The sequence below is a fragment of the Cetorhinus maximus genome, chromosome 26, assembly GCF_964194155.1.
Source record: "Cetorhinus maximus chromosome 26, sCetMax3.hap1.1, whole genome shotgun sequence".
Lineage (NCBI taxonomy): Eukaryota > Metazoa > Chordata > Chondrichthyes > Lamniformes > Cetorhinidae > Cetorhinus > Cetorhinus maximus.
The window spans coordinates 14,338,473-14,352,392 of NC_135904.1; positions in this window are offsets into that span (position 1 = coordinate 14,338,473).

Genomic DNA, 13,920 nt, shown 5'->3' on the forward strand with positions numbered 1-13,920 from the left:
GCCATGGGGAGAGCACTGAATGTGCGAGTGAAAGGTTCTCCACACTTCACAATGACCCAAAGAAGTTTGATAAGGAATTTGTATCAGAACAATTGGAAAGAGAAACACCATGCAGTGCTCATGAAGCAAATGTGGCCACCTCGTTTGAGAAATGCATTGACTCAGCCTTCTAGAATTTTCTGTTCAATGTTTCATGGAGAGATGAACTGAGAGGATAGAGATTAATCACAGCAAGGACTTTAAACGAAATACGTTGGAAAGGAATCTTTTTGTTGCAGTTCTGTTTATCTCTGCTGTGTGCCTGATCTGACTGAGATCTCAGCAATGTGGGGGAGAGTTGCATTTCACCAACACCAGATACTGTATTTCTGTGTGAGCTAATCCTTGTGAGGGTTTTGAATCATAAGCAAGGGTTTTGTGAGTGGGCAGGAGATTGTCTTAGGGACTGAAAATGCAAATTTCTGAGTGACGGGAACCCCTTTGAAGGGGAATGTACTTATTGTTAATTATACGGGAGCTAAAAAAAAATCACAGGATTGTGTTTTAATTCATGCTGAGTTACTCTTTACAGAAGCTTGAATCAATGTGCTTTGTATGTGCAAAAGGAAGAACGAATGAGGCAATGCCTGGGTGGGTGGGCAGTGGGTGGATGGATGGGCAGTGGGTGCATGATCTAAACGGGGAAAGCTGTTGCTAATGAGCAGGGAAGTGTGTGTGTGTGGTGGGGGGGTGGTGCAGGGTGTTATGATAGTGACTGGGATAATGTTAACCCTGTGTGGGGCAGGGGGGGAATGCGGTAGTGACTGGGATAATGTTAACCCTGCGTGGGGTTGAGGGCTGAGGGGATACAGTAGTGACTGGGATAATGATTGTTAACCCTGTGTAGCTAATCACAATTGATAGGAGTTTTTTGTTTATGAGAATCAGGGAGATTTTGCTGTGTATGTAACCAATGATTGGCACATTTGCTACTCCTGTTTCTTTATGTTCTCATCCTTGCACTGTCCCTGCCTCGGTGGAGCTGAGGGGGAACCTGTTCCTGAGTCAGGGCACTGACTAAATTATGAACATACAAAAATACTAATTAGGATCAGGAGTAGGCCACTCGGCCCCTCGAGCCTGATCCAACATTGTAGAAGATCATGGCTGATCTGGTTGTAACCTCAAATCCACATTCCCACCTACCCACCGATAACCTTTCACCCCCTAGCTTATCTAGCTCTGCCTTAAAAATATTCAAAGACTCTGCTTCCACTGCCTTTTGAGGAAGAGGATTCCAAAAGACTCACAACCCTCTGCGAAATAATTTCTCCTCATCTCTGTTTATTTTTAAACAGCCCCTAGCTCTAGATTCTCCCACACGAGGAAACATCCAGTCCACAGCCACCCTGTCAAGACCCCTCAGGATCTTAAAGGTTTCAATCAAGTTGCCTCTTACTCTTCTAAACTCCAGCAGATACAAGCCTAACCTGTCCAACTTCCTCTTAAAGCAGCTGCTTAGAATTCTGGGAAAAAAAAATGTATGGCAATAGATTGTTGAATTTGCAATCCAATCTCTGGTTCTTCATGACACATTGCCTCTCATGTGGGCTGACTGAGATGAAACATAAAGGAAAATATGCACTTATATAGCACTTTCACAACCTCACAATGTTCCAAAGTGTTAATCACTGTTGTAATGTAGCAGCTAATTTATACACAGCAAGATCCCACAAAGAGCAATGTGATACTGACCAGATAATGTGTTTTAGTGACGCTGATTGAGGGATGAATATTGGCTCCAGAACACTGGACAAAACTCCCCTGCTCTTCTTTGAAATAGTGCCATGGGGGTCTTCTTTGTGCACCCAAGAGAGTTTAATGTCTCATCTGAAAGGCAGCACCTCTGACAGTGCAGCACTCCCCTCAGTGCGAGGACTGTTAGCCTAGTTTATGTGCTAAATCTCTGGAATGGGGGTTGAAACCACAACCTTCTGACTGCACGGTGACTGTTCTAGCCAATGAGCCAATTCTGACATCCAGCTATAGCCTTATACTTCATTAAGTCACATCAGCCGACTAAATAACATTGAACCTCCATAACTATTAAAGCTCAGCCAGATTATTTATGTCATTAAAAGCAAAATACTGCGGGTGCTGAAATCTGAAACAAAAACAAAAATAGCTGGAAAAACTCAGCAGGTCTGACAGCATCTGCGGAGAGGAGCACAGTTAACGTTTCGAGTCCGTGTGACTCTTCATCAGAACTAAGGAAATAGAGAAATGAGGTGAAATATAAGCTGGTTGAAGGGGGGTGGGACAGGTAGAGCTGGATAGAGGGCCAGTGATAGGTGGAGGCAAAGAAAAGATTGCCAAAGATGTCATAGACAAAAGGTCAAAGGGGTGTTGACCGTGGTGATATTATCTAAGGAATGTGCTAATGGTGACATTAAGGGTAGAAAGCAGGTCAAGCAAGTGGCAGATGGCCCTAGTGGGGGTGGGGTGGGGGGAAGGGATCGAAATGGGCTAAAAGGTGGAGATAAAACGATAGATCGAAATAAATTTAAAAATAGGTGGGAAAAGAAAAATATATTTTAAAAATTATAAATTATTGGAAAAGGGGGGATCGGAAAGCGGGTGGGGATGGAGGACAGAGTTCATGATCTGAAGTTGTTGAACTCAATATTCAGTCCGGAAGGCTGTAAAGTGCCTAGTCGGAAGATGAGGTGCTGTTCCTCCAGTTTGCGTTGAGCTTCACTGGAACATCGCAGCAGACCAAGGACGGACATGTGGGCAGGAGAGCAGGGTGGAGTGTTGAAATTGCAAGCGACAGGGAGGTCTGGGTTATGCTTGCGGACAGACCGAAGGTATTCCTCAAAGCGGTCACCCAGTCTGCGTTTGGTCTCTCCAATGTAGAGGAGACCGCATTGGGAGCAACGAATGCAGTAGACTAAGATGAGGGAAGTGCAAGTGAAATGCTGCTTCACTTGAAAGGAGTGTTCGGGCCCTTGGACAGTGAGGAGGGGGGAAGTAAAGGGGCAGGTGTTGCACCTTCTGCGGTTGCATGGGAAGGTGCCGAGGGAGGGGGTTGAGGTGTAGGGGGTGATGGAGGAGTGGACCAGTGTGCCCCGGTACTGGTACTAGTTATTTATGTCATTGCTGTTTGAGGGCGTTTTCTGTGTGCAGATTGGCACATTTCCTGCATCGCAACCTTTCTAAAATACTTAATTGGCTATAAAGAGCTTTGCAACGTTCCAAGGTCAGGAAAGGTGCTATATAAGTTATTTCTTAGATACTTGGTCAAATCCTAACTGGCTGGGTTTTAGTTGTTAATGAGGTGCATTGTTAGCTGGGTTTTATTGGTTATTGAGATGCAGTATTAGCTGTGTATTAGTTAGTAAGGTGCAGATTTAATTAGCTGGGTTTTATTAGATGGTGAGTTGCAGTGTTAGCTGACTGAGTTAAGTTAGTTTGTACGGTTCCTAGTGGTTAGTTGGATTGTATTAGTCAGCATGGTGCAGTGCCTGTTGCTGTGTTGAATTAGTAGGGTGGTGTGTTAGTTGGGCTGTATTAGTTAGTAGGGTGGAGTGGTAGTTATTTGGAATGCATAGTTAGTGTTAGTTAGGCTGTATTTAGTTAGGATGATGTGGAAGTTAACTGGGATGCATTTGTTAATGAGGTGCAGTGGTAGTTAGTTTGGATGTATTAATAAGGTTCAGAGCAAGCTGGGTTGTATTAGTTAACAAGGGAGTGGTAGTGGGTTGTACTAATTAGTGATGGAGTGGTAGTTAGTGGATTGTACTAGTTAGTGAGGTGGAGTGATAGTTAGCTGGGTTGTACTAGTTAGTAAGGTAGAGTGATAGTTAGCCGGGTTGTACCAGTTAGGTAATGGTAGTTAGTGGGTTGTGCTAGTTAGCAAGGTGGCGTGATAGTTAGCTGAGTTGTACCAGTTGGTGAGGTAATGATGGTGGGTTGTGCTAGTTAGCAAGATACTAGTTGGTGAGGTAATGGTAGTAGGTTGTACTAGTTAGCAAGGCAGAGTGAAAGTTAGCTGGGTTGTACTAGTTAGTGAGGTAATGGTAGTTAGTGGGTTGTAGTAGTTAGCGAGGTAGAGTGATAGTTAGCTGGGTTGTACCAGTTGGTGAGGTAATGGTAGTGGGTTGCTAGTTAGCAAGATACTAGTTGATGAGGTAATGGTAGTGGGTTGTACTAGTTAGCAAGGCAGAGTGAAAGTTAGCTGGGTTGTACTAGTTAGTGAGGTAATGGTAGTTAGTGGGTTGTAGTAGTTAGCGAGGTAGAGCGATAGTTAGCTGGGTTGTACTAGTTAGTTGAGCTACCGCCCGGGGGCGCCGCTCCAGTCACTCTGCAGCTGCCGGTTTTCAGAGAAAGACCGGGAGACGCGGCGGCTGCAGCCCGGGACCGGACCGCGCACAGGGAAAGCGGCAGCTCCCGTGCCCGAGCCGGGCCGGTGCATGGGGCGAGATTAACCGGCAAGAGCTGTCCGCCACCGGGAGAGGGAATCAGCCGGAGAAGAGGCTTCGTGTCCGCCGAGAGCTCCCTCAGCCCCGGTACCCGGACACGGGATGGAGCCGAGCGGCTGAAGGAAACGGGAAAGAAAAGGAACAACTCCCGGAGCGGACTGCTCGGAAATGGGGTGAGTGCCGGAGAGACCGGGAACGGGTAGAGTAGGGACTGAAACTGACCATCCCGGACTGAAACTGACCATCCTAAACTGAAACTGACCATCCCGGACTGAAACTGACCATCCCGGACTGAAACTGACCATCCTAGACTGAAACTGACCACCCCGGACTGAAACTGACCACCCGCACTGAAACTGACCATCCCTGATTGAAATACAGAAACTCTCAGACTCTCTAACATCCAAACTGTCAGCCTTGGGTCAATGGTACATGTCCAACTACAGAGGCTTGAGCAAGAAATCCAGGCAGAAACTCCGAGGGTCAGCGCTGAGGGAGTGCTGCACTGTCGGAGGGTCACTACTGAGGGAGTGCTGCACTGTCGGAGGGTCAGTACTGAGGGAGTGCTGCACTGTCGGAGGGTCAGTACTGAGGGAGTGCTGCACTGTCGGAGGGTCAGTACTGAGGGAGTGCTGCACTGTCGGAGGGTCAGTGCTGAGGGAGTGCTGCACTGTCGGAGGGTCAGTACTGAGGGAGTGCTGCACTGTCGGAGGGTCAGTACTGAGGGAGTGCTGCACTGTCGGAGGGTCAGTACTGAGGGAGTGCTGCACTGTCGGAGGGTCAGTACTGAGGGAGTGCTGCACTGTCGGAGGGTCAGTACTGAGGGAGCGCTGCACTGTCGGAGGGTCAGTACTGAGGGAGCGCTGCACTGTCGGAGGGTCAGTACTGAGGGAGCGCTGCACTGTCGGAGGGTCAGTACTGAGGGAGCGCTGCACTGTCGGAGGGTCAGTACTGAGGGAGCGCTGCACTGTCGGAGGGTCAGTACTGAGGGAGTGCTGCACTGTCGGAGGGTCAGTACTGAGGGAGTGCTGCACTGTCGGAGGGTCAGTACTGAGGGAGAGCTGCACTGTCGGAGGGTCAGTGCTGAGGGAGCGCTGCACTGTCGGAGGGTCAGTACTGAGGGAATGTTGCACTGTCGGAGGGTCAGTACTGAGGGAGTGCTGCACTGTCAGAGGGTCAGTACTGAGGGAGTGCTGCACTGTCGGAGAGTCAGTACTGAGGGAGTGCTGCACTGTCGGAGAGTCAGTACTGAGGGAGTGCTGCACTGTCGGAGGGTCAGTACTGGGGGAGTGCCGCGCTGTCGGAGGGTCAGTACTGGGGGAGAGCCGCACTGCCTTTTGGATAATGTGCTGTCTGTGATGGACGTGATATATTCGGTAGCTCTATTTTGAAGAAGATCAGTGGAGTTATCCCTGGTGTTCCAGAAATATTTATCCCTCAACCAACTTTTAAAATAGATTACCTGGTAACTGTCACGTTGCTGCCTGTGGGCGCTTCCAGTGCGCTAGTGGGTTGCTGTGTTCCCTGTAATATGCTTCGGGATGTTCGGAGGCTGTGAAAGGCATTATATAAATGTATGTTTTCTCTCTAATATTTTATTTTACACTTCCATCTGACAACCTATTGGTTTCTTGTCTGTTTTCCATTTTGCAATGAAATGATGTTTCAGTTCCTCGCTCTGTCCCACAGTCAGAGTCCAGTCTTTTTTAGAATTCCCTCCTATCCTGCTTTTGAAGGTTCTTCTGAAGATTCTATCTGGCACATTGAGAATTTTCAGACTGAGACAGGGCAAAAAAAAAGTTCGCAAAATTCACAAAGTTACTTATTCGCTGCCCTGACCAGAATGTGTCTCTAGTTTATTTTTTGATTATTATTTCTGGTTCATTTAACTTCAGGGCCTGGATCATGAAAGTGGGAAATTCCAGTCTCGGTCCCTGGGTGAAGGGGCGGCTTTTCTCATCTCGTTGAATTTGATTTTGAAAATGGTTTTGCAGGACATAAATACATAAATGACGTCAACCGGTGCTCACACCTGATCCTGTAAAAGGTCCATTTGAAATCTGTGTCCCAGCGCCAGTTTCATCGGCAAACTGTCCCCATCATTTGAGTCTGAATTTCTCGGACTGTCCTCCCCGGATTTATCTCTTCATCATTTGGAGCCCTGAGCCAAACCCAGTCCTAAAACCGTTCAGACACCGGGAGTGACAACATCCCGCAGCTGCTCCTGGATTCTCCCCATCCCCTCCTTTAATTTAAGATAATATTGAACAGTAGGAGTGTGTATAATTTCTGTCCTTTGTTCTGAGGGAGCTGCCGGTTCACATTAAACACGATGAAATTTAAATTCTTGTCTGGAAGGTCAACAAAATAGTGACTAATGGATTTCAAACGAATTCCTCGTTATTCATCTCATCACAAAAGCAGAATCCCCCTCTTCAGATAAAAGCAAAATACTGCGGACGCTGGAAATCTGAAACAATAATAGAAAATTGCTGGAAAAACTCAGCAGGTCTGACAGCATCTGTGGAGAGAGAAGACAAAGGTTAACGTTTCGAGTCGGTTAGGAGTCCCCCTCTCCCCCCTTCACAGCCAGGCTCATGCAGACCTGAAACGTTAACCCTGTTTTGCTCTCTGCACGGAAGCTGTCAGACCTGCCGAGTTTTTTTCCAGCATTTTCAGATCCTCCCCACCCCTCTTTCCTGGGCCAGAGTTTATTTTTTACATTTCTCACTCATTTTCGATGCAGGTTTAAGTGAGATTGGACCAGGGTAAGTGACGAGTGGGTGATTTGTTGCTGCTGTAAATGGGCATGAGTCTAGTTGTTGGATTAATATATTGGCTCATTATCCCCCACCCCCAGGCTGTGGGGCGCATTCTAACCTCTCCCTCCTCTTGCCTTGGCTGCAAGGAACTTTGTGAAGGCAATTGGAAGAGTTAACCCTTTAACTCCCGTCAATGGGCACTGATTGCTGGTTGGCAGAAGGAGTAGCAGACTATTCCTGATTAGATTGACTGTACAATTTATAATTTATTCATGAAACATAATGCAATTCTAAATTGATTTTTAAAAGGGCTGTTAGTGTCCCCTTGGGAAAAAAAAATCAAGCATTTATTGAATCGATTTGTGTTGATGCTATTGAGGAAAGTGCCCAGTTTCCATATTACCGGCAGCTTCCTGTGGGACTAAATATGAATCCGGCGCTATTATGTAACAGCGAGAATAACAATAATCCAGCCCGCTCCTCGGCTTTATTACTGGAACCCACTCACTCTTTAGATATTCAAACAATTCCAGAGTTGATCAGAGTTCTGCGAAGGGTTTGATTCCTGAATAGCCTGGAGATCTGACCTTTCCTCTCCTATCCCCCATCAAATGTCAACATTTCCAATCTTCTATTGGATGAAATTATCAAAGCATTTTAAACTGCACAACCCAGTGAAAAAAAGGCCGAATCAATTAGCCACAGTCATACTGCAGCCCCAGAATATAAACCTCTTAATGCAGAATCTGGACGCTCATGTTGATGCCCTGACTAGGGCTGTTGGATAGGTTATTAAACCACTCACTGTCCCTGGGAATATTTGGAATAGTGGCTGTAGTGACACTGAGGGGAATAAAAAATAAAAGCAAAAAACTGCGGATGCTGGGAATCCAAAACAAAAATAGAAATACCTGGAAAATCTCAGCAGGTCTGACAGCAACTGCAGAGAGGAGCACAGTTAATATTAATTTATATTAATACAGCTTATATTTCACCTCGCTTCTATTTTTACTTAGTTCTGTTGAAGGATCATTCGGACTAGAAACGTTAACTGTGTCCCTCTCCGCAGAGGCTGCCGGACCTGCTGAGTTTTTCCAGCTATTTTAGTTTTTGTGACACTGAGGGAATTGGGTTAATGACACCAAGACCTGGACATCCCGAGGTTCCGTTATTAACCCGCGATTGGAGGGGCATCTCTCCCTCTCTCTCTCTCTGCGCTATTTTTAATCTAATGGTGAAAAGGCTGGTGTAAAATTTCTTTAACCAAAATCATTTACCTGCGGGGAAGAATTTGACCATTTAGCCAGCGCGCTAAGCATAGCAACTGCTTCAGACCCCCTGCCGATCTGAAGCGAATGTGTATCTGTGTTTAGGTTCAAGGGTCTATTGTGGGGGCTTCTGTTTCTCACCCACACGATACCCCCCCGGGCCACAGTCTCCCCCTGAGGGCGGAAGGTACCCAGTTTTCTCCATCGCTTTGCTGTCTCTGGACGGTCCCACTGATCATCCAAATTGTTAACCGGTCCACAGGGCAACGCATTTTTTTGCGACATTCTGAATAAGTTTATAACGAAAAGAATGCGAAATGTAAATGATCATTGTTGAAAATCCGGGAAAATAATTCGATGTAAGTGATTGTTAGGTGGAAAACATTTTTATTCTCGTTCGGGTTTTGTCTCCAAGTCGCAAGGAGTTTGAAGCGAGTGGATTCTAATTCATTTAAACAACCAGTCTCCCTCTTTAATCCGAAACTGCATCATTTAAACAACCAGTCTCCCTCTTTAATCCGAAACTGCATCCTTGCACTCCCAGGGGGCCCAGAGAGCCAATTCTCCACAGCCTTTACATCACAAATGTTGCTGTTAATTCCCGATCCAGAATGGAAATATTTTTAGCCCTGGAACATCCCCATCCACACCCACACCCACAGCCACACTCTCTCTCCCCCTGTCTGTCTGTCTCACACACACTCTTTCTCTCCCTCTCACCCTCCCTCTCTCTCACTCTCCCTCTGTCTCTCTCACAGGCACACACTCTCTCTCTCCCTGTCTGTCTCACACACACTCATTCTCTCCCTCACCCTCCCTCTCTCTCTCACTCTCCCTCTGTCTGTCTCTCTCTCACACGCACACATTCTCTCTCTCCCTGTCTGTCTCACACACTCTCACCCTCCCTCTCTCTCTCACTCTCCCTCTGTCTGTCTCTCTCTCACACGCACACATTCTCTCTCTCCCTGTCTGTCTGTCTCACACACACTCTTTCTCTCCCTCTCACCCTCCCTCTCCCTCTGTCTGTCTCTCTCTCACACGCACACACTCTCTCTCTCCCTGTCTGTCTGTCTCACACACACTCTTTCTCTCCCTCTCACCCTCCCTCTCTCTCTCACTCTCCCTCTGTCTGTCTCTCTCTCACACGCACACACTCTCTCTTTCCCTGTCTGTCTGTCTCACACACACTCTCTCTCCCCCTCTCTCTCTCACTCTCCCTCTGTCTGTATGTCTCTCTCACGTGCACACTGTCTATCCCTCTCCCACCATCTCTCTCCCTCCCACTTCCTCTCTCTCACACTCACACTATGTCTATCTGTGTCTGTCTCTCTCTCTCACGCACATTCCCTCCCTTTCTCTCCCTCCCCTGTCTCTCCCTCTCCCTCTCTTTTTCTCTCCCTCCCTCCCTCTCGCTCACCCTCTCTCTCTCCCTCTGTGTCTTTCCCTCCCTCATACACACACACTGCCCCTATCAGCCTGAATATCAACACTTTCATCTCCATTGTGCTGCAATGGGTCAGTCCTTTGAACTTGTTGGTTGTCCTTGTTCACAGTTAAACAGATCAGATTTAAACATTCCAGGACAGATCAGGAGAAAGTCAGTTTTATTTATAGAAAACATTTCAAACTGCACTGCCAGTTCTCATCACCAGTGACACTTGTTGGGCAATAAATGACAGACGTGTTCGGTCCTCAGATCTGCTGTCCAGCCTACCCTCTCCACATAGTGCCAACTCAAATCATTCTACATCTAATCTGACCTTGAAACTATTCAGTGAACAAACAGAACTCCTTCAGCAAATCCTCCCAGTCTCAAAATGTGGCCCATTCACAAACTCAGATCCTGCAGAGAAAGAGTCAGTGTGACCTCTCACTTTGATATCCACACTGAGTGCGGCTCAAGTGACCCAAAGGAGCATTAATTAATTAATTAAACGCATCTCCATCCTTCCGAGCCCATCTTGGAGCAGGCAACCTGATAGGCCAAATAACGTGAGAGAACCTGGAGGGGGTAGGGGAGTGAGACCTGGGGACCAGACCTACCACAAACCAGTTCCGTCAAATGAAAGCTTGCTTCAGCATTCACCTGGTGAGACTCCAGCTTTTGAACAGATTTTTTGAAATACTGAAGTGGCTCGGTTCAATCAGGGAACATGGTGAATATGTGGTAACCCAAACCTCTCAGTCTGGGCTACATACCTTTCTGTCCATCTCCTCATTCATTCACACCCCAGTGTTAACAGTGTCAGTGGCCCTGAGAAGAATGATCTTACATCAACACTGTCCCCGTACTCCGGCATCCCATTGTGACTCTAATACTACCCTTGTACCCCTGACACTTTGCCCTGTATCCCTGGCACTGCCCCTGGTCCCTAACCCCACTGTAACCCCTTTCTGCTGAGCCCACCCTAGAATCAAGATGTTAAAGTACTTGAGTTTTTTGTAAAATAAATTTCAGTTCTTGAGCATCGTATGGTTGACCAGTGTCTGGAATTGGCTCTTGCCAAGAAACAGTTAAAACCAATTTGTTAACAATCTACCAAAGTGACGAGAAGCCAGCACTGTCAATCAAACAGGGTCAGGCTGATGTGAGCACTTTTTTATATTCTTTCACTGGGTGTGGGCATCGCTGGCTGGGCCAGCATTTAATGCCCATCCCATGTCCTTGAGAAGGTGGTGGTGAGCTGCCTTCTTGGATCACGACAGTCCATGTGGTGTAGGTACACCCACAGTGCTGTTAGGGAGGGAGTTCCAGGATTTTGACCCAGCGACAGCGAAGGAACGGCAATATATTTCCAATTCTGACCCCAGTTGCTGAAGAGGCTAGAAAGTTTGTACTTGCAGTGACAGTAAGTGTGGAAGGGCAACATATTGGAGTCAGTGGCTCTGAGGATTGCTGGAAATGTTTGAAGTGTATGTTTCCTGGTTCAATCAGTAACTGCTGCAGAAACCAGTTACTCTCTGGGTTAAAATTCAATTGAATATAAATAGGGAGTATTAATAATGAAGGCAAGAAGCCATTGTCTGCTGGGTTTATAAATCTTCTGGCCTTCCTGGCACACTGAGGATTTTACTTGTTCTGGATTTGTCCAGCACCCCCGACCTGTCAAAGATTCACACCAATTGTCACCCTACAGGACCCCACCTATTCCCATTCTTCATGTGTGAACCTGGTGAGTATGGACCAACCATTAACTGTAGGAGGAAACAGAACCTTAACCAGAAAGAGAACCTTAACCAGACCACAGGGCACCCCTTGGAACAACTGAGGCCAATTGCAGCAAATTGTCCAGCAATTCAATGGGGGGTGGGGTGCAAATACTGTGCTCCAGTTATACACAGAGGTTAGACACAGAGATTATACACAGCGTTATATTCAGAGGTTATACATAGGGGTTATACACAGGGGTTATACACAGGGGTTATACACAGGGGTTATACACAGGGGTTAGACACAGAGTTATACACAAAAGTTATACACAGAGTTATGCACAGTTTATACTCAGAGTTATACACAGCTAGGTTTTGCCTTGAGATTAGCAAACTCTGCTTTCAGTCCTAGAAACTCATGAGTTTAATAGAACAGTGGAGTAAAAAGCTGCTCCTTGATCTGAGAGTTTGGACCAGATCTCAACCCAAGTCCTCATTGGGCACAACACAGGAGTAACCAGAAACAGCTCTGGTGAGAGTGTTGAACTTCTTCAATCACTGCCCCTAGGAGCTAAGCTCCTGTTATTGACTTCATCTATCACCTCTTCCCAGTGACAACAGAAGGCTACCTGTTCCCTCCAATGCACATCACAGGACCTCTGGAGATATCTTTACTTGCAATGTTTCTGCCTTGTCAAAACTGCAGTGTCCCTTTAAGAGCTGCTGGCTGCTTTAAGTGATGTCAGAGATGCCCAAATTCTATCCCCCCCATAAGGCTGTCGACCCAATGGACACCATGAACAACACTGGCTTCACACCTGAATGAGGTCCCAGCGTGGGTTTCACGTGCTGATTGAGACTGTCTGAGCAGGAATGTACTCCAGCCCCTGTCTCCAGCCCCCGTGTACCCCACCTCTGTGCTCACTGTCCCCCAGGGTCCCCGTACCCGCCATGTTTCTGCACTCCTCACTTGGTGGTCCCACACTCCCTCTTCCTCCCATCCCCTGCCTGCTGCCCTGTTCTATTTCTCTGGGGAGTGTTCCCAAAATTATTTTCAGATTCTCAATGCAGCCGTTAATATTAGAATTCCTGTCAGGCCAGGGGACTGGCGTCAGGTGTAATTCTGAACTTGCTCAGAGCAGCTCATTTAAAGATGCCTCATCGCCCTCCCAACTGGTGGTTCTTTCGCTTTCTGTTTGATCCTCTTAGTTTCTGGGGGTAGGATTGGAAACTCAGGCAGACACTTTTTAATTACAGTGAAGATTCCCTGAGGCCCTCTCAGTGAAGAACAATTTTACAAGAAACAGCTACTCATTGGAACCCATTGCATCTCCCAGTGCATTCATATAAAGAGCATCAATCCCTCTCTCTCTCCCCCCACCCGTCTCTCTCTCTCTCTCCCTGTCTCTCTCCCCCCATCCGTCTCTCTCTCTCCCTGCCTTGCTCTCCCTCTTTCTCTCTCTCTCTCCCTCCCTCCCTCTCTCTCTCTATTGCCTCTGTCTGTCTCTCTCTCTCTGTCTCTGTCTCGCTCTCAGTCTCTCTCTGTTTCTCTCTCTCTTTCTCTCTGTTCTCTCTGTCTGTCTCTCTCTGTCTCTGTCTCGCTCTCAGTCTCTCTCTGTTTCTCTCTCTCTGTCTCTCTCTGTTCTCTCTGTCTCGCTCTCAGTCTCTCTCTGTTTCTCTCTCTCTGTCTCTCTCAGTTTCTCTCTCTCTGTTCTCTCTGTCTGTCTCTCTCTCTCTGTCTCTGTCTCGCTCTCAGTCTCTCTCTGTTTTTCTCTCTCTCTCTCCCTGTCTCTCCCTCCCTCACTCTCTCGCTCTCTGACTCTCTCTCTGTTTCCTCCTGTATTAATATTTAATTCAGTACAGAATTGAAAATAATCTGACTTGTTATCTGAATTATTCACTGATCTGTTTCAGATTATTGGATGCACTGTAGCTGGAAGCAGTGAGTGTTGTGTTTGTGTGAAAGTGATGAGTCACATAATGTCCAGTGGAGGTCCTATTTGACTCTGTCCAACTCTAGACCACTTTCAGAGGCCTCTGGGTTAATGGTGTCAAGTTGCTGTGGTGTGATGGGCAATGAGAGCACTTATGGGGCCAGAGCTCACTCTGAGGTTGTGTCTCAGTTTACATGGTGCAGGGTGTAAGGTTGCAGCTAAATGCTGAGTTGGAAAGCACTTCTAGTCTGAACCTTGGAATAAACTGACCAGAATCCCCAGGGAAAAGGCTGATTATGTGAAGTATGCTCAATAATCACTCAGATTCTGCAGCATCTCGACTAAC